General features: G+C 36.9%; 33 non-coding genes across 33 annotated transcripts; all 33 read right to left on the bottom strand.

Moving 5' to 3' along the window:
- Window positions 1-139: 139 nt before the first annotated feature.
- Window positions 140-280, bottom strand: LOC136695905 (U4 spliceosomal RNA). Its single transcript, XR_010802491.1, has one exon. It is a non-coding gene; the product is annotated as a U4 spliceosomal RNA (small nuclear RNA).
- Window positions 281-784: 504 nt separating this feature from the next.
- On the bottom strand, window positions 785-925 carry LOC136695840 (U4 spliceosomal RNA). Its single transcript, XR_010802430.1, has one exon. It is a non-coding gene; the product is annotated as a U4 spliceosomal RNA (small nuclear RNA).
- A 503-nt stretch (window positions 926-1,428) lies between these two features.
- LOC136695810 (U4 spliceosomal RNA) lies at window positions 1,429-1,569 on the bottom strand. The gene has a single exon (XR_010802401.1). It is a non-coding gene; the product is annotated as a U4 spliceosomal RNA (small nuclear RNA).
- Window positions 1,570-2,072: 503 nt separating this feature from the next.
- Window positions 2,073-2,213, bottom strand: LOC136695904 (U4 spliceosomal RNA). The gene has a single exon (XR_010802490.1). It is a non-coding gene; the product is annotated as a U4 spliceosomal RNA (small nuclear RNA).
- Window positions 2,214-2,717: 504 nt separating this feature from the next.
- Window positions 2,718-2,858, bottom strand: LOC136695784 (U4 spliceosomal RNA). Its single transcript, XR_010802375.1, has one exon. It is a non-coding gene; the product is annotated as a U4 spliceosomal RNA (small nuclear RNA).
- Window positions 2,859-3,361: 503 nt separating this feature from the next.
- On the bottom strand, window positions 3,362-3,502 carry LOC136695809 (U4 spliceosomal RNA). Its single transcript, XR_010802400.1, has one exon. It is a non-coding gene; the product is annotated as a U4 spliceosomal RNA (small nuclear RNA).
- A 502-nt stretch (window positions 3,503-4,004) lies between these two features.
- On the bottom strand, window positions 4,005-4,145 carry LOC136695892 (U4 spliceosomal RNA). Its single transcript, XR_010802479.1, has one exon. It is a non-coding gene; the product is annotated as a U4 spliceosomal RNA (small nuclear RNA).
- A 502-nt stretch (window positions 4,146-4,647) lies between these two features.
- LOC136695783 (U4 spliceosomal RNA) lies at window positions 4,648-4,788 on the bottom strand. Its single transcript, XR_010802374.1, has one exon. It is a non-coding gene; the product is annotated as a U4 spliceosomal RNA (small nuclear RNA).
- A 502-nt stretch (window positions 4,789-5,290) lies between these two features.
- Window positions 5,291-5,431, bottom strand: LOC136695900 (U4 spliceosomal RNA). Its single transcript, XR_010802486.1, has one exon. It is a non-coding gene; the product is annotated as a U4 spliceosomal RNA (small nuclear RNA).
- A 501-nt stretch (window positions 5,432-5,932) lies between these two features.
- LOC136695893 (U4 spliceosomal RNA) lies at window positions 5,933-6,073 on the bottom strand. Its single transcript, XR_010802480.1, has one exon. It is a non-coding gene; the product is annotated as a U4 spliceosomal RNA (small nuclear RNA).
- A 503-nt stretch (window positions 6,074-6,576) lies between these two features.
- LOC136695868 (U4 spliceosomal RNA) lies at window positions 6,577-6,717 on the bottom strand. The gene has a single exon (XR_010802456.1). It is a non-coding gene; the product is annotated as a U4 spliceosomal RNA (small nuclear RNA).
- Window positions 6,718-7,218: 501 nt separating this feature from the next.
- On the bottom strand, window positions 7,219-7,359 carry LOC136695869 (U4 spliceosomal RNA). Its single transcript, XR_010802457.1, has one exon. It is a non-coding gene; the product is annotated as a U4 spliceosomal RNA (small nuclear RNA).
- Window positions 7,360-7,860: 501 nt separating this feature from the next.
- On the bottom strand, window positions 7,861-8,001 carry LOC136695916 (U4 spliceosomal RNA). The gene has a single exon (XR_010802500.1). It is a non-coding gene; the product is annotated as a U4 spliceosomal RNA (small nuclear RNA).
- Window positions 8,002-8,501: 500 nt separating this feature from the next.
- LOC136695867 (U4 spliceosomal RNA) lies at window positions 8,502-8,642 on the bottom strand. Its single transcript, XR_010802455.1, has one exon. It is a non-coding gene; the product is annotated as a U4 spliceosomal RNA (small nuclear RNA).
- Window positions 8,643-9,143: 501 nt separating this feature from the next.
- LOC136695833 (U4 spliceosomal RNA) lies at window positions 9,144-9,284 on the bottom strand. Its single transcript, XR_010802423.1, has one exon. It is a non-coding gene; the product is annotated as a U4 spliceosomal RNA (small nuclear RNA).
- Window positions 9,285-9,784: 500 nt separating this feature from the next.
- Window positions 9,785-9,926, bottom strand: LOC136695910 (U4 spliceosomal RNA). The gene has a single exon (XR_010802496.1). It is a non-coding gene; the product is annotated as a U4 spliceosomal RNA (small nuclear RNA).
- Window positions 9,927-10,431: 505 nt separating this feature from the next.
- LOC136695832 (U4 spliceosomal RNA) lies at window positions 10,432-10,572 on the bottom strand. Its single transcript, XR_010802422.1, has one exon. It is a non-coding gene; the product is annotated as a U4 spliceosomal RNA (small nuclear RNA).
- Window positions 10,573-11,075: 503 nt separating this feature from the next.
- Window positions 11,076-11,216, bottom strand: LOC136695782 (U4 spliceosomal RNA). Its single transcript, XR_010802373.1, has one exon. It is a non-coding gene; the product is annotated as a U4 spliceosomal RNA (small nuclear RNA).
- A 501-nt stretch (window positions 11,217-11,717) lies between these two features.
- Window positions 11,718-11,858, bottom strand: LOC136695831 (U4 spliceosomal RNA). The gene has a single exon (XR_010802421.1). It is a non-coding gene; the product is annotated as a U4 spliceosomal RNA (small nuclear RNA).
- A 500-nt stretch (window positions 11,859-12,358) lies between these two features.
- Window positions 12,359-12,500, bottom strand: LOC136695913 (U4 spliceosomal RNA). The gene has a single exon (XR_010802498.1). It is a non-coding gene; the product is annotated as a U4 spliceosomal RNA (small nuclear RNA).
- Window positions 12,501-13,006: 506 nt separating this feature from the next.
- On the bottom strand, window positions 13,007-13,147 carry LOC136695830 (U4 spliceosomal RNA). The gene has a single exon (XR_010802420.1). It is a non-coding gene; the product is annotated as a U4 spliceosomal RNA (small nuclear RNA).
- Window positions 13,148-13,651: 504 nt separating this feature from the next.
- On the bottom strand, window positions 13,652-13,792 carry LOC136695878 (U4 spliceosomal RNA). Its single transcript, XR_010802465.1, has one exon. It is a non-coding gene; the product is annotated as a U4 spliceosomal RNA (small nuclear RNA).
- A 500-nt stretch (window positions 13,793-14,292) lies between these two features.
- LOC136695915 (U4 spliceosomal RNA) lies at window positions 14,293-14,434 on the bottom strand. The gene has a single exon (XR_010802499.1). It is a non-coding gene; the product is annotated as a U4 spliceosomal RNA (small nuclear RNA).
- Window positions 14,435-14,937: 503 nt separating this feature from the next.
- Window positions 14,938-15,078, bottom strand: LOC136695779 (U4 spliceosomal RNA). The gene has a single exon (XR_010802370.1). It is a non-coding gene; the product is annotated as a U4 spliceosomal RNA (small nuclear RNA).
- A 501-nt stretch (window positions 15,079-15,579) lies between these two features.
- LOC136695808 (U4 spliceosomal RNA) lies at window positions 15,580-15,720 on the bottom strand. The gene has a single exon (XR_010802399.1). It is a non-coding gene; the product is annotated as a U4 spliceosomal RNA (small nuclear RNA).
- A 500-nt stretch (window positions 15,721-16,220) lies between these two features.
- Window positions 16,221-16,362, bottom strand: LOC136695897 (U4 spliceosomal RNA). Its single transcript, XR_010802484.1, has one exon. It is a non-coding gene; the product is annotated as a U4 spliceosomal RNA (small nuclear RNA).
- A 505-nt stretch (window positions 16,363-16,867) lies between these two features.
- Window positions 16,868-17,008, bottom strand: LOC136695948 (U4 spliceosomal RNA). The gene has a single exon (XR_010802526.1). It is a non-coding gene; the product is annotated as a U4 spliceosomal RNA (small nuclear RNA).
- Window positions 17,009-17,512: 504 nt separating this feature from the next.
- Window positions 17,513-17,653, bottom strand: LOC136695777 (U4 spliceosomal RNA). The gene has a single exon (XR_010802369.1). It is a non-coding gene; the product is annotated as a U4 spliceosomal RNA (small nuclear RNA).
- A 502-nt stretch (window positions 17,654-18,155) lies between these two features.
- LOC136695879 (U4 spliceosomal RNA) lies at window positions 18,156-18,296 on the bottom strand. The gene has a single exon (XR_010802466.1). It is a non-coding gene; the product is annotated as a U4 spliceosomal RNA (small nuclear RNA).
- Window positions 18,297-18,796: 500 nt separating this feature from the next.
- On the bottom strand, window positions 18,797-18,938 carry LOC136695902 (U4 spliceosomal RNA). Its single transcript, XR_010802488.1, has one exon. It is a non-coding gene; the product is annotated as a U4 spliceosomal RNA (small nuclear RNA).
- A 505-nt stretch (window positions 18,939-19,443) lies between these two features.
- On the bottom strand, window positions 19,444-19,584 carry LOC136695949 (U4 spliceosomal RNA). The gene has a single exon (XR_010802527.1). It is a non-coding gene; the product is annotated as a U4 spliceosomal RNA (small nuclear RNA).
- A 501-nt stretch (window positions 19,585-20,085) lies between these two features.
- Window positions 20,086-20,226, bottom strand: LOC136695896 (U4 spliceosomal RNA). The gene has a single exon (XR_010802483.1). It is a non-coding gene; the product is annotated as a U4 spliceosomal RNA (small nuclear RNA).
- A 503-nt stretch (window positions 20,227-20,729) lies between these two features.
- On the bottom strand, window positions 20,730-20,870 carry LOC136695903 (U4 spliceosomal RNA). Its single transcript, XR_010802489.1, has one exon. It is a non-coding gene; the product is annotated as a U4 spliceosomal RNA (small nuclear RNA).
- Window positions 20,871-22,084: the final 1,214 nt, after the last annotated feature.

Here is a 22,084-nt window from a genome sequence, read left to right as displayed (position 1 = left end):
AAGTAAACTACCACAAAATCATTTTTGTTTTACATAAAACTTACACTAAAAAAAAAACAATAAATCATCAGAAACTACCATCAGTTAACACTGCATACAAAACAGACGGCGTAATCTTTCTTTCATAAACAATATCTAGTCTCAAGCGAGACTATCAAAAATTGCCAAGGCTGACTATATTTCAAGTCATCCCAGCAGGGTATTGGGTAAAGTTTTCAATCAGCAATAATCACGTCTTGGATTAACCTCATAGACTACGATATTGCCTCTGCGAAAGAATGCTAGAAACGACCACAAGCACAAAGGCACACATTTTGTCCTGAGAACTTCAGGGATGGTGACCAATTCTGCAGTATATGCAAATGAGATCAACTGGGATTTGGGTCAGATCCCACCTGGTCGAAAATCTGTGCAACAACACATATTACCTTACTTATGACCACTACTCAGATTCACCTCACAGAGTATGATTTTGCTACTGCAAAAGACCACTGGAACTGACCCCTAAAATATCAACACAAATGCTGTGGTCACTAAGATTGACATATGTAAATAAGCCGATTTGAGCTTAGATCTAGTCTCAAGTGGGCAATTATATGTACAAAACTGAATATCAAAACAGTAACAGAAGAAAAAGCAGAAATCTAAGTAAACTACCACAAAATCATTTTTGTTTTACATAAAACTTACACTAACAAAAAACAATAAATCATCAGAAACTACCATCAGTTAACACTGCATACAAAACAGACAGCGTAATCTTTTTTTCATAAACAATATCTAGTCTCAAGCGAGACTATCAAAAATTGCCAAGGCTGACTATATTTCAAGTCATCCCAGCAGGGTATTGGGTAAAGTTTTCAATCAGCAATAATCGCGTCTCGGATTAACCTCATAGACTACAATATTGCCTCTGCGAAAGAATGCTAGAAACGACCACAAGCACAAAGGCACACATTTTGTCCTGAGAACTTCAGGGATGGTGACCAATTCTGCAGTATATGCAAATGAGATCAACTGGGATTTGGGTCAGATCCCACCTGGTCGAAAAACTGTGCAACAACACATATTAGCTTACTTATGACCACTACTCAGATTCACCTCACAGAGTATGATTTTGCTACTGCAAAAGACCACTGGAACTGACCCCTAAAATATCAACACAAATGCTGTGGTCACTAAGATTGACATATGTAAATAAGCCGATTTGAGCTTAGATCTAGTCTCAAGTGGGCAATTATATGTACAAAACTGAATATCAAAACAGTAACAGAAGAAAAAGCAGAAATCTAAGTAAACTACCACAAAATCATTTTTGTTTTACATAAAACTTACACAAAAAAAAACAATAAATCATCAGAAACTACCATCAGTTAACACTGCATACAAAACAGACAGCGTAATCTTTTTTTCATAAACAATATCTAGTCTCAAGCGAGACTATCAAAAATTGCCAAGGCTGACTATATTTTAAGTCATCCCAGCAGAGTATTGGGTAAAGTTTTCAATCAGCAATAATCGCGTCTCGGATTAACCTCATAGACTACGATATTGCCTCTGCGAAAGAATGCTAGAAACGACCACAAGCACAAAGGCACACATTCTGTCCTGAGAACTTCAGGGATGGTGACCAATTCTGCAGTATATGCAAATGAGATCAACTGGGATTTGGGTCAGATCCCACCTGGTCGAAAAACTGTGCAACAACACATAATACCTTACTTATGACCACTACTCAGATTCACCTCAGAGTATGATTTTGCTACTGCAAAAGGCCACTGGAACTGACCCCTAAAATATCAACACAAATGCTGTGGTCACTAAGATTGACATATGTAAATAAGCCGATTTGAGCTTATATCTAGTCTCAAGTGGGCAATTATATGTACAAAACTGAATATCAAAACAGTAACAGAAGAAAATGCAGAAATCTAAGTAAACTACCACAAAATCATTTTTGTTTTACATAAAACTTACACTAAAAAAAAAACAATAAATCATCAGAAACTACCATCAGTTAACACTGCATACAAAACAGACGGCGTAATCTTTCTTTCATAAACAATATCTAGTCTCAAGCGAGACTATCAAAAATTGCCAAGGCTGACTATATTTCAAGTCATCCCAGCAGGGTATTGGGTAAAGTTTTCAATCAGCAATAATCACGTCTTGGATTAACCTCATAGACTACGATATTGCCTCTGCGAAAGAATGCTAGAAACGACCACAAGCACAAAGGCACACATTTTGTCCTGAGAACTTCAGGGATGGTGACCAATTCTGCAGTATATGCAAATGAGATCAACTGGGATTTGGGTCAGATCCCACCTGGTCGAAAATCTGTGCAACAACACATATTACCTTACTTATGACCACTACTCAGATTCACCTCACAGAGTATGATTTTGCTACTGCAAAAGACCACTGGAACTGACCCCTAAAATATCAACACAAATGCTGTGGTCACTAAGATTGACATATGTAAATAAGCCGATTTGAGCTTAGATCTAGTCTCAAGTGGGCAATTATATGTACAAAACTGAATATCAAAACAGTAACAGAAGAAAAAGCAGAAATCTAAGTAAACTACCACAAAATCATTTTTGTTTTACATAAAACTTACACTAACAAAAAACAATAAATCATCAGAAACTACCATCAGTTAACACTGCATACAAAACAGACAGCGTAATCTTTTTTTCATAAACAATATCTAGTCTCAAGCGAGACTATCAAAAATTGCCAAGGCTGACTATATTTCAAGTCATCCCAGCAGGGTATTGGGTAAAGTTTTCAATCAGCAATAATCGCGTCTCGGATTAACCTCATAGACTACGATATTGCCTCTGCGAAAGAATGCTAGAAACGACCACAAGCACAAAGGCACACATTTTGTCCTGAGAACTTCAGGGATGGTGACCAATTCTGCAGTATATGCAAATGAGATCAACTGGGATTTGGGTCAGATCCCACCTGGTCGAAAAACTGTGCAACAACACATATTAGCTTACTTATGACCACTACTCAGATTCACCTCACAGAGTATGATTTTGCTACTGCAAAAGACCACTGGAACTGACCCCTAAAATATCAACACAAATGCTGTGGTCACTAAGATTGACATATGTAAATAAGCCGATTTGAGCTTAGATCTAGTCTCAAGTGGGCAATTATATGTACAAAACTGAATATCAAAACAGTAACAGAAGAAAAAGCAGAAATCTAAGTAAACTACCACAAAATCATTTTTGTTTTACATAAAACTTACACAAAAAAAAACAATAAATCATCAGAAACTACCATCAGTTAACACTGCATACAAAACAGACAGCGTAATCTTTTTTTCATAAACAATATCTAGTCTCAAGCGAGACTATCAAAAATTGCCAAGGCTGACTATATTTTAAGTCATCCCAGCAGAGTATTGGGTAAAGTTTTCAATCAGCAATAATCGCGTCTCGGATTAACCTCATAGACTACGATATTGCCTCTGCGAAAGAATGCTAGAAACGACCACAAGCACAAAGGCACACATTCTGTCCTGAGAACTTCAGGGATGGTGACCAATTCTGCAGTATATGCAAATGAGATCAACTGGGATTTGGGTCAGATCCCACCTGGTCGAAAAACTGTGCAACAACACATATTACCTTACTTATGACCACTACTCAGATTCACCTCAGAGTATGATTTTGCTACTGCAAAAGGCCACTGGAACTGACCCCTAAAATATCAACACAAATGCTGTGGTCACTAAGATTGACATATGTAAATAAGCCGATTTGAGCTTAGATCTAGTCTCAAGTGGGCAATTATATGTACAAAACTGAATATCAAAACAGTAACAGAAGAAAAAGCAGAAATCAAATAAACTACCACAAAATCATTTTTGTTTTACATAAAACTTACACTAAAAAAAAAACAATAAATCATCAGAAACTACCATCAGTTAACACTGCATACAAAACAGACGGCGTAATCTTTCTTTCATAAACAATATCTAGTCTCAAGCGAGACTATCAAAAATTGCCAAGGCTGACTATATTTCAAGTCATCCCAGCAGGGTATTGGGTAAAGTTTTCAATCAGCAATAATCGCGTCTCGGATTAACCTCATAGACTACTATATTGCCTCTGCGAAAGAATGCTAGAAACGACCACAAGCACAAAGGCACACATTTTGTCCTGAGAACTTCAGGGATGGTGACCAATTCTGCAGTATATGCAAATGAGATCAACTGGGATTTGGGTCAGATCCCACCTGGTCGAAAATCTGTGCAACAACACATATTACCTTACTTATGACCACTACTCAGATTCACCTCAGAGTATGATTTTGCTACTGCAAAAGACCACTGGAACTGACCCCTAAAATATCAACACAAATGCTGTGGTCACTAAGATTGACATATGTAAATAAGCCGATTTGAGCTTAGATCTAGTCTCAAGTGGGCAATTATATGTACAAAACTGAATATCAAAACAGTAACAGAAGAAAAAGCAGAAATCTAAGTAAACTACCACAAAATCATTTTTGTTTTACATAAAACTTACACTAACAAAAAACAATAAATCATCAGAAACTACCATCAGTTAACACTGCATACAAAACAGACAGCGTAATCTTTTTTTCATAAACAATATCTAGTCTCAAGCGAGACTATCAAAAATTGCCAAGGCTGACTATATTTCAAGTCATCCCAGCAGGGTATTGGGTAAAGTTTTCAATCAGCAATAATCGCGTCTCGGATTAACCTCATAGACTACGATATTGCCTCTGCGAAAGAATGCTAGAAACGACCACAAGCACAAAGGCACACATTTTGTCCTGAGAACTTCAGGGATGGTGACCAATTCTGCAGTATATGCAAATGAGATCAACTGGGATTTGGGTCAGATCCCACCTGGTCGAAAAACTGTGCAACAACACATTTTAGCTTACTTATGACCACTACTCAGATTCACCTCACAGAGTATGATTTTGCTACTGCAAAAGACCACTGGAACTGACCCCTAAAATATCAACACAAATGCTGTGGTCACTAAGATTGACATATGTAAATAAGCCGATTTGAGCTTAGATCTAGTCTCAAGTGGGCAATTATATGTACAAAACTGAATATCAAAACAGTAACAGAAGAAAAAGCAGAAATCTAAGTAAACTACCACAAAATCATTTTTGTTTTACATAAAACTTACAAAAAAAAAAAAATAAATCATCAGAAACTACCATCAGTTAACACTGCATACAAAACAGACAGCGTAATCTTTTTTTCATAAACAATATCTAGTCTCAAGCGAGACTATCAAAAATTGCCAAGGCTGACTATATTTCAAGTCATCCCAGCAGGGTATTGGGTAAAGTTTTCAATCAGCAATAATCGCGTCTCGGATTAATCTCATAGACTACGATATTGCCTCTGCGAAAGAATGCTAGAAACGACCACAAGCACAAAGGCACACATTTCGTCTTGAGAACTTCAGGGATGGTGACCAATTCTGCAGTATATGCAAATGAGATCAACTGGGATTTGGGTCAGATCCCACCTGGTCGAAAAACTGTGCAACAACACATATTACCTTACTTATGACCACTACTCAGATTCACCTCAGAGTATGATTTTGCTACTGCAAAAGGCCACTGGAACCGACCCCTAAAATATCAACACAAATGCTGTGGTCACTAAGATTGACATATGTAAATAAGCCGATTTGAGCTTAGATCTAGTCTCAAGTGGGCAATTATATGTACAAAACTGAATATCAAAACAGTAACAGAAGAAAAAGCAGAAATCTAAGTAAACTACCACAAAATCATTTTTGTTTTACATAAAACTTACACAGAAAAAAACAATAAATCATCAGAAACTACCATCAGTTAACACTGCATACAAAACAGACAGCGTAATCTTTTTTTCATAAACAATATCTAGTCTCAAGCGAGACTATCAAAAATTGCCAAGGCTGACTATATTTCAAGTCATCCCAGCAGGGTATTGGGTAAAGTTTTCAATCAGCAATAATCGCGTTTCGGATTAACCTCATAGACTACGATATTGCCTCTGCGAAAGAATGCTAGAAATGACCACAAGCACAAAGGCACACATTTTGTCCTGAGAACTTCAGGGATGGTGACCAATTCTGCAGTATATGCAAATGAGATCAACTGGGATTTGGGTCAGATCCCACCTGGTCGAAAATCTGTGCAACAACACATATTACCTTACTTATGACCACTACTCAGATTCACCTCACAGAGTATGATTTTGCTACTGCAAAAGACCACTGGAACTGACCCCTAAAATATCAACACAAATGCTGTGGTCACTAAGATTGACATATGTAAATAAGCCGATTTGAGCTTAGATCTAGTCTCAAGTGGGCAATTATATGTACAAAATTGAATATCAAAACAGTAACAGAAGAAAAATCAGAAATCTAAGTAAACTACCACAAAATCATTTTTGTTTTACATAAAACTTACACAAAAAAAAACATTAAATCATCAGAAACTACCATCAGTTAACACTGCATACAAAACAGACAGCGTAATCTTTTTTTCATAAACAATATCTAGTCTCAAGCGAGACTATCAAAAATTGCCAAGGCTGACTATATTTCAAGTCATCCCAGCAGGGTATTGGGTAAAGTTTTCAATCAGCAATAATCGCGTCTCGGATTAACCTCATAGGCTACGATATTGCCTCTGCGAAAAAATACTAGAAACGACCACAAGCACAAAGGCACACATTTTGTCCTGAGAACTTCAGGGATGGTGACCAATTCTGCAGTATATGCAAATGAGATCAACTGGGATTTGGGTCAGATCCCACCTGGTCGAAAAACTGTGCAACAACACATATTAGCTTACTTATGACCACTACTCAGATTCACCTCAGAGTATGATTTTGCTACTGCAAAAGGCCACTGGAACTGACCCCTAAAATATCAACACAAATGCTGTGGTCACTAAGATTGACATATGTAAATAAGCCGATTTGAGCTTAGATCTAGTCTCAAGTGGGCAATTATATGTACAAAACTGAATATCAAAACAGTAACAGAAGAAAAAGCAGAAATCTAAGTAAACTACCACAAAATCATTTTTGTTTTACATAAAACTTACACAAAAAAAAACAATAAATCATCAGAAACTACCATCAGTTAACACTGCATACAAAACAGACAGCGTAATCTTTTTTTCATAAACAATATCTAGTCTCAAGCAAGACTATCAAAAATTGCCAAGACTGACTATATTTCAAGTCATCCCAGCAGGGTATTGGGTAAAGTTTTCAATCAGCAATAATCGCGTCTCGGATTAACCTCATAGACTACGATATTGCCTCTGCGAAAGAATACTAGAAACGACCACAAGCACAAAGGCACACATTTTGTCCTGAGAACTTCAGGGATGGTGACCTATTCTGCAGTATATGCAAATGAGATCAACTGGGATTTGGGTCAGATCCCACCTGGTCGAAAAACTGTGCAACAACACATATTACCTTACTTATGACCACTACTCAGATTCACCTCAGAGTATGATTTTGCTACTGCAAAAGGCCACTGGAACCGACCCCTAAAATATCAACACAAATGCTGTGGTCACTAAGATTGACATATGTAAATAAGCCGATTTGAGCTTAGATCTAGTCTCAAGTGGGCAATTATATGTACAAAACTGAATATCAAAACAGTAACAGAAGAAAAAGCAGAAATCTAAGTAAACTACCACAAAATCATTTTTGTTTTACATAAAACTTACACAAAAAAAAACAATAAATCATCAGAAACTACCATCAGTTAACACTGCATACAAAACAGACAGCGTAATCTTTTTTTCATAAACAATATCTAGTCTCAAGCGAGACTATCAAAAATTGCCAAGGCTGACTATATTTCAAGTCATCCCAGCAGGGTATTGGGTAAAGTTTTCAATCAGCAATAATCGCGTTTCGGATTAACCTCATAGACTACGATATTGCTTCTGCGAAAGAATGCTAGAAACCACAAGCACAAAGGCACACATTTTGTCCTGAGAACTTCAGGGATGGTGACCAATTCTGCAGTATATGCAAATGAGATCAACTGGGATTTGGGTCAGATCCCACCTGGTCGAAAATCTGTGCAACAACACATATTACCTTACTTATGACCACTACTCAGATTCACCTCACAGAGTATGATTTTGCTACTGCAAAAGACCACTGGAACTGACCCCTAAAATATCAACACAAATGCTGTGGTCACTAAGATTGACATATGTAAATAAGCCGATTTGAGCTTAGATCTAGTCTCAAGTGGGCAATTATATGTACAAAATTGAATATCAAAACAGTAACAGAAGAAAAATCAGAAATCTAAGTAAACTACCACAAAATCATTTTTGTTTTACATAAAACTTACACAAAAAAAAACATTAAATCATCAGAAACTACCATCAGTTAACACTGCATACAAAACAGACAGCGTAATCTTTTTTTCATAAACAATATCTAGTCTCAAGCGAGACTATCAAAAATTGCCAAGGCTGACTATATTTCAAGTCATCCCAGCAGGGTATTGGGTAAAGTTTTCAATCAGCAATAATCGCGTCTCGGATTAACCTCATAGGCTACGATATTGCCTCTGCGAAAAAATACTAGAAACGACCACAAGCACAAAGGCACACATTTTGTCCTGAGAACTTCAGGGATGGTGACCAATTCTGCAGTATATGCAAATGAGATCAACTGGGATTTGGGTCAGATCCCACCTGGTCGAAAAACTGTGCAACAACACATATTAGCTTACTTATGACCACTACTCAGATTCACCTCAGAGTATGATTTTGCTACTGCAAAAGGCCACTGGAACTGACCCCTAAAATATCAACACAAATGCTGTGGTCACTAAGATTGACATATGTAAATAAGCCGATTTGAGCTTAGATCTAGTCTCAAGTGGGCAATTATATGTACAAAACTGAATATCAAAACAGTAACAGAAGAAAAAGCAGAAATCTAAGTAAACTACCACAAAATCATTTTTGTTTTACATAAAACTTACACAAAAAAAAACAATAAATCATCAGAAACTACCATCAGTTAACACTGCATACAAAACAGACAGCGTAATCTTTTTTTCATAAACAATATCTAGTCTCAAGCAAGACTATCAAAAATTGCCAAGGCTGACTATATTTCAAGTCATCCCAGCAGGGTATTGGGTAAAGTTTTCAATCAGCAATAATCGCGTCTCGGATTAACCTCATAGACTACGATATTGCCTCTGCGAAAGAATACTAGAAACGACCACAAGCACAAAGGCACACATTTTGTCCTGAGAACTTCAGGGATGGTGACCTATTCTGCAGTATATGCAAATGAGATCAACTGGGATTTGGGTCAGATCCCACCTGGTCGAAAAACTGTGCAACAACACATATTAGCTTACTTATGACCACTACTCAGATTCACCTCAGAGTATGATTTTGCTACTGCAAAAGGCCACTGGAACTGACCCCTAAAATATCAACACAAATGCTGTGGTCACTAAGATTGACATATGTAAATAAGCCGATTTGAGCTTAGATCTAGTCTCAAGGGGGCAATTATATGTACAAAACTGAATATCAAAACAGTAACAAGAAAAAGCAGAAATCTAAGTAAACTACCACAAAATCATTTTTGTTTTACATAAAACTTACACAAAAAAAAAACAATAAATCTTCAGAACCTACCATCAGTTAACACTGCATACAAAACAGACAGCGTAATCTTTTTTTCATAAACAATATCTAGTCTCAAGCGAGACTATCAAAAATTGCCAAGGCTGACTATATTTCAAGGCATCCCCAGCAGAGTATTGGGTAAAGTTTTCAATCAGCAATAATCGCGTCTCGGATTAACCTCATAGACTACGATATTGCCTCTGCGAAAGAATGCTAGAAACGACCACAAGCACAAAGGCACACATTTTGTCCTGAGAACTTCAGGGATGGTGACCAATTCTGCAGTATATGCAAATGAGATCAACTGGGATTTGGGTCAGATCCCACCTGGTCGAAAATCTGTGCAACAACACATATTACCTTACTTATGACCACTACTCAGATTCACCTCACAGAGTATGATTTTGCTACTGCAAAAGACCACTGGAACTGACCCCTAAAATATCAACACAAATGCTGTGGTCACTAAGATTGACATATGTAAATAAGCCGATTTGAGCTTAGATCTAGTCTCAAGTGGGCAATTATATGTACAAAACTGAATATCAAAACAGTAACAGAAGAAAAAGCAGAAATCTAAGTAAACTACCACAAAATCATTTTTGTTTTACATAAAACTTACACAAAAAAAAAAACAATAAATCATCAGAAACTACCATCAGTTAACACTGCATACAAAACAGACAGCGTAATCTTTTTTTCATAAACAATATCTAGTCTCAAGCAAGACTATCAAAAATTGCCAAGGCTGACTATATTTCAAGTCATCCCAGCAGGGTATTGGGTAAAGTTTTCAATCAGCAATAATCGCGTCTCGGATTAACCTCATAGACTACGATATTGCCTCTGCGAAAGAATGCTAGAAACGACCACAAGCACAAAGGCACACATTTTGTCCTGAGAACTTCAGGGATGGTGACCAATTCTGCAGTATATGCAAATGAGATCAACTGGGATTTGGGTCAGATCCCACCTGGTCGAAAAACTGTGCAACAACACATATTAGCTTACTTATGACCACTACTCAGATTCACCTCACAGAGTATGATTTTGCTACTGCAAAAGACCACTGGAACTGACCCCTAAAATATCAACACAAATGCTGTGGTCACTAAGATTGACATATGTAAATAAGCCGATTTGAGCTTAGATCTAGTCTCAAGTGGGCAATTATATGTACAAAACTGAATATCAAAACAGTAACAGAAGAAAAAGCAGAAATCTAAGTAAACTACCACAAAATCATTTTTGTTTTACATAAAACTTACACAAAAAAAAACAATAAATCATCAGAAACTACCATCAGTTAACACTGCATACAAAACAGACAGCGTAATCTTTTTTTCATAAACAATATCTAGTCTCAAGCGAGACTATCAAAAATTGCCAAGGCTGACTATATTTCAAGTCATCCCAGCAGGGTATTGGGTAAAGTTTTCAATCAGCAATAATCGCGTCTCGGATTAACCTCATAGACTACGATATTGCCTCTGCGAAAGAATGCTAGAAACGACCACAAGCACAAAGGCACACATTTTGTCTTGAGAACTTCAGGGATGGTGACCAATTCTGCAGTATATGCAAATGAGATCAACTGGGATTTGGGTCAGATCCCACCTGGTCGAAAAACTGTGCAACAACACATATTAGCTTACTTATGACCACTACTCAGATTCACCTCAGAGTATGATTTTGCTACTGCAAAAGGCCACTGGAACTGACCCCTAAAATATCAACACAAATGCTGTGGTCACTAAGATTGACATATGTAAATAAGCCGATTTGAGCTTAGATCTAGTCTCAAGTGGGCAATTATATGTACAAAACTGAATATCAAAACAGTAACAGAAGAAAAAGCAGAAATCTAAGTAAACTACCACAAAATCATTTTTGTTTTACATAAAACTTACACAAAAAAAAACAATAAATCATCAGAAACTACCATCAGTTAACACTGCATACAAAACAGACAGCGTAATCTTTTTTTCATAAACAATATCTAGTCTCAAGCAAGACTATCAAAAATTGCCAAGGCTGACTATATTTCAAGTCATCCCAGCAGGGTATTGGGTAAAGTTTTCAATCAGCAATAATCGCGTCTCGGATTAACCTCATAGACTACGATATTGCCTCTGCGAAAGAATACTAGAAACGACCACAAGCACAAAGGCACACATTTTGTCCTGAGAACTTCAGGGATGGTGACCTATTCTGCAGTATATGCAAATGAGATCAACTGGGATTTGGGTCAGATCCCACCTGGTCGAAAAACTGTGCAACAACACATATTAGCTTACTTATGACCACTACTCAGATTCACCTCAGAGTATGATTTTGCTACTGCAAAAGGCCACTGGAACTGACCCCTAAAATATCAACACAAATGCTGTGGTCACTAAGATTGACATATGTAAATAAGCCGATTTGAGCTTAGATCTAGTCTCAAGGGGGCAATTATATGTACAAAACTGAATATCAAAACAGTAACAAGAAAAAGCAGAAATCTAAGTAAACTACCACAAAATCATTTTTGTTTTACATAAAACTTACACAAAAAAAAAACAATAAATCTTCAGAACCTACCATCAGTTAACACTGCATACAAAACAGACAGCGTAATCTTTTTTTCATAAACAATATCTAGTCTCAAGCGAGACTATCAAAAATTGCCAAGGCTGACTATATTTCAAGGCATCCCCAGCAGAGTATTGGGTAAAGTTTTCAATCAGCAATAATCGCGTCTCGGATTAACCTCATAGACTACGATACTGCCTCTGCGAAAGAATGCTAGAAACGACCACAAGCACAAAGGCACACATTTTGTCCTGAGAACTTCAGGGATGGTGACCAATTCTGCAGTATATGCAAATGAGATCAACTGGGATTTGGGTCAGATCCCACCTGGTCGAAAATCTGTGCAACAACACATATTACCTTACTTATGACCACTACTCAGATTCACCTCACAGAGTATGATTTTGCTACTGCAAAAGACCACTGGAACTGACCCCTAAAATATCAACACAAATGCTGTGGTCACTAAGATTGACATATGTAAATAAGCCGATTTGAGCTTAGATCTAGTCTCAAGTGGGCAATTATATGTACAAAACTGAATATCAAAACAGTAACAGAAGAAAAAGCAGAAATCTAAGTAAACTACCACAAAATCATTTTTGTTTTACATAAAACTTACACAAAAAAAAAAAACAATAAATCATCAGAAACTACCATCAGTTAATACTGCATACAAAACAGACAGCGTAATCTTTTTTTCATAAACAATATCTAGTCTCAAGCAAGACTATCAAAAATTGCCAAGGCTGACTATATTTCAAGTCATCCCAGCAGGGTATTGGGTAAAGTTTTCAATCAGCAATAATCGCGTCTCGGATTAACCTCATAGACTACGATATTGCCTCTGCGAAAGAATGCTAGAAACGACCACAAGCACAAAGGCACACATTTTGTCCTGAGAACTTCAGGGATGGTGACCAATTCTGCAGTATATGCAAATGAGATCAACTGGGATTTGGGTCAGATCCCACCTGGTCGAAAAACTGTGCAACAACACATATTAGCTTACTTATGACCACTACTCAGATTCACCTCACAGAGTATGATTTTGCTACTGCAAAAGACCACTGGAACTGACCCCTAAAATATCAACACAAATGCTGTGGTCACTAAGATTGACATATGTAAATAAGCCGATTTGAGCTTAGATCTAGTCTCAAGTGGGCAATTATATGTACAAAACTGAATATCAAAACAGTAACAGAAGAAAAAGCAGAAATCTAAGTAAACTACCACAAAATCATTTTTGTTTTACAAAAAACTTACACAAAAAAAAAACAATAAATCATCAGAAACTACCATCAGTTAACACTGCATACAAAACAGACAGCGTAATCTTTTTTTCATAAACAATATCTAGTCTCAAGCAAGACTATCAAAAATTGCCAAGGCTGACTATATTTCAAGTCATCCCAGCAGGGTATTGGGTAAAGTTTTCAATCAGCAATAATCGCGTCTCGGATTAACCTCATAGACTACAATATTGCCTCTGCAAAAGAATGCTAGAAACGACCACAAGCACAAAGGCACACATTTTGTCCTGAGAACTTCAGGGATGGTGACCTATTCTGCAGTATATGCAAATGAGATCAACTGGGATTTGGGTCAGATCCCACCTGGTCGAAAAACTGTGCAACAACACATATTAGCTTACTTATGACCACTACTCAGATTCACCTCAGAGTATGATTTTGCTACTGCAAAAGGCCACTGGAACTGACCCCTAAAATATCAACACAAATGCTGTGGTCACTAAGATTGACATATGTAAATAAGCCGATTTGAGCTTAGATCTAGTCTCAAGGGGGCAATTATATGTACAAAACTGAATATCAAAACAGTAACAAGAAAAAGCAGAAATCTAAGTAAACTACCACAAAATCATTTTTGTTTTACATAAAACTTACACAAAAAAAAAACAATAAATCATCAGAAACTACCATCAGTTAACACTGCATACAAAACAGACAGCGTAATCTTTTTTTCATAAACAATATCTAGTCTCAAGCGAGACTATCAAAAATTGCCAAGGCTGACTATATTTCAAGGCATCCCCAGCAGGGTATTGGGTAAAGTTTTCAATCAGCAATAATCGCGTCTCGGATTAACCTCATAGACTACGATATTGCCTCTGTGAAAGAATGCTAGAAATGACCACAAGCACAAAGGCACACATTTTGTCCTGAGAACTTCAGGGATGGTGACCAATTCTGCAGTATATGCAAATGAGATCAACTGGGATTTGGGTCAGATCCCACCTGGTCGAAAATCTGTGCAACAACACATATTACCTTACTTATGACCACTACTCAGATTCACCTCACAGAGTATGATTTTGCTACTGCAAAAGACCACTGGAACTGACCCCTAAAATATCAACACAAATGCTGTGGTCACTAAGATTGACATATGTAAATAAGCCGATTTGAGCTTAGATCTAGTCTCAAGTGGGCAATTATATGTACAAAATTGAATATCAAAACAGTAACAGAAGAAAAAGCAGAAATCTAAGTAAACTACCACAAAATCATTTTTGTTTTACATAAAACTTACACAAAAAAAAACATTAAATCATCAGAAACTACCATCAGTTAACACTGCATACAAAACAGACAGCTTAATCTTTTTTTCATAAACAATATCTAGTCTCAAGCGAGACTATCAAAAATTGCCAAGGCTGACTATATTTCAAGTCATCCCAGCAGGGTATTGGGTAAAGTTTTCAATCAGCAATAATCGCGTCTCGGATTAACCTCATAGACTACGATATTGCCTCTGCGAAAAAATACTAGAAACGACCACAAGCACAAAGGCACACATTTTGTCCTGAGAACTTCAGGGATGGTGACCAATTCTGCAGTATATGCAAATGAGATCAACTGGGATTTGGGTCAGATCCCACCTGGTCGAAAAACTGTGCAACAACACATATTAGCTTACTTATGACCACTACTCAGATTCACCTCAGAGTATGATTTTGCTACTGCAAAAGGCCACTGGAACTGACCCCTAAAATATCAACACAAATGCTGTGGTCACTAAGATTGACATATGTAAATAAGCCGATTTGAGCTTAGATCTAGTCTCAAGTGGGCAATTATATGTACAAAACTGAATATCAAAACAGTAACAGAAGAAAAAGCAGAAATCTAAGTAAACTACCACAAAATCATTTTTGTTTTACAAAAGACTTACACAAAAAAAAACAATAAATCATCAGAAACTACCATCAGTTAACACTGCATACAAAACAGACAGCGTAATCTTTTTTTCATAAACAATATCTAGTCTCAAGCAAGACTATCAAAAATTGCCAAGGCTGACTATATTTCAAGTCATCCCAGCAGGGTATTGGGTAAAGTTTTCAATTAGCAATAATCGCGTCTCGGATTAACCTCATAGACTACGATATTGCCTCTGCGAAAGAATGCTAGAAACGACCACAAGCACAAAGGCACACATTTTGTCCTGAGAACTTCAGGGATGGTGACCTATTCTGCAGTATATGCAAATGAGATCAACTGGGATTTGGGTCAGATCCCACCTGGTCGAAAAACTGTGCAACAACACATATTAGCTTACTTATGACCACTACTCAGATTCACCTCAGAGTATGATTTTGCTACTGCAAAAGGCCACTGGAACTGACCCCTAAAATATCAACACAAATGCTGTGGTCACTAAGATTGACATATGTAAATAAGCCGATTTGAGCTTAGATCTAGTCTCAAGGGGGCAATTATATGTACAAAACTGAATATCAAAACAGTAACAAGAAAAAGCAGAAATCTAAGTAAACTACCACAGAATCATTTTTGTTTTACATAAAACTTACACAAAAAAAAAACAATAAATCATCAGAAACTACCATCAGTTAACACTGCATACAAAACAGACAGCGTAATCTTTTTTTCATAAACAATATCTAGTCTCAAACGAGACTATCAAAAATTGCCAAGGCTGACTATATTTCAAGGCATCCCCAGCAGGGTATTGGGTAAAGTTTTCAATCAGCAATAATCGCGTCTCGGATTAACCTCATAGACTACGATATTGCCTCTGCGAAAGAATGCTAGAAATGACCACAAGCACAAAGGCACACATTTTGTCCTGAGAACTTCAGGGATGGTGACCAATTCTGCAGTATATGCAAATGAGATCAACTGGGATTTGGGTCAGATCCCACCTGGTCGAAAATCTGTGCAACAACACATATTACCTTACTTATGACCACTACTCAGATTCACCTCACAGAGTATGATTTTGCTACTGCAAAAGACCACTGGAACTGACCCCTAAAATATCAACACAAATGCTGTGGTCACTAAGATTGACATATGTAAATAAGCCGATTTGAGCTTAGATCTAGTCTCAAGTGGGCAATTATATGTACAAAACTGAATATCAAAACAGTAACAGAAGAAAAAGCAGAAATCTAAGTAAACTACCACAAAATCATTTTTGTTTTACATAAAACTTACACTAAAAAAAAAACAATAAATCATCAGAAACTACCATTAGTTAACACTGCATACAAAACAGACGGCGTAATTTTTCTTTCATAAACAATATCTAGTCTCAAGCGAGACTATCAAAAACTGTCAAGGCTGACTATATTTCAAATCATCCCAGCAGGGTATTGGGTAAAGTTTTCAATCAGCAATAATCGCATCTCGGATTAACCTCATAGACTACGATATTGTCTCTGCGAAAGAATGCTAGAAACGACCACAAGCACAAAGGCACACATTTTGTCCTGAGAACTTCAGGGATGGTGACCAATTCTGCAGTATATGCAAATGAGATCAACTGGGATTTGGGTCAGATCCCACCTGGTCGAAAATCTGTGCAACAACACATATTACCTTACTTATGACCACTACTCAGATTCACCTCACAGAGTATGATTTTGCTACTGCAAAAGACCACTGGAACTGACCCCTAAAATATCAACACAAATGCTGTGGTCACTAAGATTGACATATGTAAATAAGCCGATTTGAGCTTAGATCTAGTCTCAAGTGGGCAATTATATGTACAAAACTGAATATCAAAACAGTAACAGAAGAAAAAGCATAAATCTAAGTGAACTACCACAAAATCATTTTTGTTTTACATAAAACTTACACTAACAAAAAACAATAAATCATCAGAAACTACCATCAGTTAACACTGCATACAAAACAGACAGCGTAATCTTTTTTTCATAAACAATATCTAGTCTCAAGCGAGACTATCAAAAATTGCCAAGGCTGACTATATTTCAAGTCATCCCAGCAGGGTATTGGGTAAAGTTTTCAATCAGCAATAATCGCGTCTCGGATTAACCTCATAGACTACGATATTGCCTCTGCGAAAAAATACTAGAAACGACCACAAGCACAAAGGCACACATTTTGTCCTGAGAACTTCAGGGATGGTGACCAATTCTGCAGTATATGCAAATGAGATCAACTGGGATTTGGGTCAGATCCCACCTGGTCGAAAAACTGTGCAACAACACATATTAGCTTACTTATGACCACTACTCAGATTCACCTCAGAGTATGATTTTGCTACTGCAAAAGGCCACTGGAACTGACCCCTAAAATATCAACACAAATGCTGTGGTCACTAAGATTGACATATGTAAATAAGCCGATTTGAGCTTAGATCTAGTCTCAAGTGGGCAATTATATGTACAAAACTGAATATCAAAACAGTAACAGAAGAAAAAGCAGAAATCTAAGTAAACTACCACAAAATCATTTTTGTTTTACAAAAAACTTACACAAAAAAAAAACAATAAATCATCAGAAACTACCATCAGTTAACACTGCATACAAAACAGACAGCGTAATCTTTTTTTCATAAACAATATCTAGTCTCAAGCAAGACTATCAAAAATTGCCAAGGCTGACTATATTTCAAGTCATCCCAGCAGGGTATTGGGTAAAGTTTTCAATCAGCAATAATCACGTCTCGGATTAACCTCATAGACTACGATATTGCCTCTGCGAAAGAATGCTAGAAACGACCACAAGCACAAAGGCACACATTTTGTCCTGAGAACTTCAGGGATGGTGACCTATTCTGCAGTATATGCAAATGAGATCAACTGGGATTTGGGTCAGATCCCACCTGGTCGAAAAACTGTGCAACAACACATATTACCTTACTTATGACCACTACTCAGATTCACCTCAGAGTATGATTTTGCTACTGCAAAAGGCCACTGGAACTGACCCCTAAAATATCAACACAAATGCTGTGGTCACTAAGATTGACATATGTAAATAAGCCGATTTGAGCTTAGATCTAGTCTCAAGGGGGCAATTATATGTACAAAACTGAATATCAAAACAGTAACAAGAAAAAGCAGAAATCTAAGTAAACTACCACAAAATCATTTTTGTTTTACATAAAACTTACACAAAAAAAAAACAATAAATCATCAGAAACTACCATCAGTTAACACTGCATACAAAACAGACAGCGTAATCTTTTTTTCATAAACAATATCTAGTCTCAAGCGAGACTATCAAAAATTGCCAAGGCTGACTATATTTCAAGGCATCCCCAGCAGGGTATTGGGTAAAGTTTTCAATCAGCAATAATCGCGTCTCGGATTAACCTCATAGACTACGATATTGCCTCTGCGAAAGAATGCTAGAAATGACCACAAGCACAAAGGCACACATTTTGTCCTGAGAACTTCAGGGATGGTGACCAATTCTGCAGTATATGCAAATGAGATCAACTGGGATTTGGGTCAGATCCCACCTGGTCGAAAATCTGTGCAACAACACATATTACCTTACTTATGACCACTACTCAGATTCACCTCACAGAGTATGATTTTGCTACTGCAAAAGACCACTGGAACTGACCCCTAAAATATCAACACAAATGCTGTGGTCACTAAGATTGACATATGTAAATAAGCCGATTTGAGCTTAGATCTAGTCTCAAGTGGGCAATTATATGTACAAAACTGAATATCAAAACAGTAACAGAAGAAAAAGCAGAAATCTAAGTAAACTACCACAAAATCATTTTTGTTTTACATAAAACTTACACTAAAAAAAAAACAATAAATCATCAGAAAATACCATTAGTTAACACTGCATACAAAACAGACGGCGTAATTTTTCTTTCATAAACAATATCTAGTCTCAAGCGAGACTATCAAAAACTGTCAAGGCTGACTATATTTCAAATCATCCCAGCAGGGTATTGGGTAAAGTTTTCAATCAGCAATAATCGCGTCTCAGATTAACCTCATAGACTACGATATTGTCTCTGCGAAAGAATGCTAGAAACGACCACAAGCACAAAGGCACACATTTTGTCTTGAGAACTTCAGGGATGGTGACCAATTCTGCAGTATATGCAAATGAGATCAACTGGGATTTGGGTCAGATCCCACCTGGTCGAAAAACTGTGCAACAACACATATTAGCTTACTTATGACCACTACTCAGAATCACCTCAGAGTATGATTTTGCTACTGCAAAAGGCCACTGGAACTGACCCCTAAAATATCAACACAAATGCTGTGGTCACTAAGATTGACATATGTAAATAAGCCGATTTGAGCTTAGATCTAGTCTCAAGTGGGCAATTATATGTACAAAACTGAATATCAAAACAGTAACAGAAGAAAAAGCAGAAATCTAAGTAAACTACCACAAAATCATTTTTGTTTTACATAAAACTTACACGAAAAAAAACAATAAATCATCAGAAACTACCATCAGTTAACACTGCATACAAAACAGACAGCGTAATCTTTTTTTCATAAACAATATCTAGTCTCAAGCGAGACTATCAAAAATTGCCAAGGCTGACTATATTTCAAGTCATCCCAGCAGGGTATTGGGTAAAGTTTTCAATCAGCAATAATCGCGTCTCTGATTAACCTCATAGACTACGATATTGCCTCTGCGAAAGAATGCTAGAAACGACCACAAGCACAAAGGCACACATTTTGTCTTGAGAACTTCAGGGATGGTGACCAATTCTGCAGTATATGCAAATGAGATCAACTGGGATTTGGGTCAGATCCCACCTGGTCGAAAAACTGTGCAACAACACATATTACCTTACTTATGACCACTACTCAGATTCACCTCAGAGTATGATTTTGCTACTGCAAAAGGCCACTGGAACTGACCCCTAAAATATCAACACAAATGCTGTGGTCACTAAGATTGACATATGTAAATAAGTCGATTTGAGCTTAGATCTAGTCTCAAGTGGGCAATTATATGTACAAAACTGAATATCAAAACAGTAACAGAAGAAAATGCAGAAATCTAAGTAAACTACCACAAAATCATTTTTGTTTTACATAAAACTTACACAAAAAAAAAAACAATAAATCATCAGAAACTACCAACCGTTAACACTGCATACAAAACAGACAGCGTAATCTTTTTTTCATAAACAATATCTAGTCTCAAGCAAGACTATCAAAAATTGCGAAGGCTGACTATATTTCAAGTCATCCCAGCAGGGTATTGGGTAAAGTTTTCAATCAGCAATAATCGCGTCTCGGGTTAACCTCATAGACTACGATATTGCCTCTGCGAAAGAATGCTAGAAACAACCACAAGCACAAAGGCACAGATTTTGTCCTGAGAACTTCAGGGATGGTGACCAATTCTGCAGTATATGCAAATGAGATCAACTGGGATTTGGGTCAGATCCCACCTGGTCGAAAATCTGTGCAACAACACATATTACCTTACTTATGACCACTACTCAGATTCACCTCACAGAGTATGATTTTGCTACTGCAAAAGGCCACTGGAACTGACCCCTAAAATATCAACACAAATGCTGTGGTCACTAAGATTGACATATGTAAATAAGCCGATTTGAGCTTAGATCTAGTCTCAAGTGGGCAATTATATGTACAAAACTGAATATCAAAACAGTAACAGAAGAAAATGCAGAAATCTAAGTGAACTACCACAAAATCATTTTTGTTTTACATAAAACTTACACTAAAAAAAACAATAAATCATCAGAAACTACCATCAGTTAACACTGCATACAAAACAGACAGCGTAATCTTTTTTTCATAAACAATATCTAGTCTCAAGCGAGACTATCAAAAATTGCTGAGACGGTTTTTGAAACGGACGTTGGCGGATTCATACCGTTCCAAAAACCATTCTAGCACTTTATACACAAAAAAACGTTGACATCATTTTCACCTTGTGTTAATCAGTTTGTCATCTCACAACTACAAACACTCTTTAAAACTTACATAAGGAAATCGTCTTCTTTTGCAACCCAGATACCAGGTATCACAACTGTCACCTACTACTCTGGGACTGTAGTATCTCGCTTCCTTAACGAACAAGAGTTCCTAGTATTTTGATTCCACGATTTAGGAGGCTTTCAAATGCTTATAATTCTGTCTTCTGCACACTGTATATAAGTCTTAAAAAGCTGGAAATTCCTCAGCTGTGTGTTTATTCATTATGTATAAACAATACGTCTTTTACGTTGAGCTAAATTAATGGAAAAACCATGGAAATGCAGCTGAAAAGACGGAAGACACCAAAAGGTGGCATCCGTGAGCTGTTTAATAAAAAGCCTGAAGCCATACTGCTCTCAGAAAATAATTGGCCCTTGGCAAACCAACGAAAAACACAGCGAGTGCAGCTGAATTATTGTCTTATGGTGAGCTTTAAGTTGTCACAAAAGCTCTCGGTTGACCTGAGCTCGATTGTAAAATTAATAGTATTCAAATGTGCGGTAAATATGTGTTTTTTCAATTTGAAAGGTGTCAGTTTCAGTT

Source organism: Hoplias malabaricus, chromosome 4 (assembly GCF_029633855.1).
Source record: "Hoplias malabaricus isolate fHopMal1 chromosome 4, fHopMal1.hap1, whole genome shotgun sequence".
NCBI classification, from domain to species: Eukaryota; Metazoa; Chordata; class Actinopteri; order Characiformes; family Erythrinidae; genus Hoplias; species Hoplias malabaricus.
Note: the sequence above shows the minus strand (reverse complement) of the source record. Positions and strands in the feature narration are given on the sequence as shown.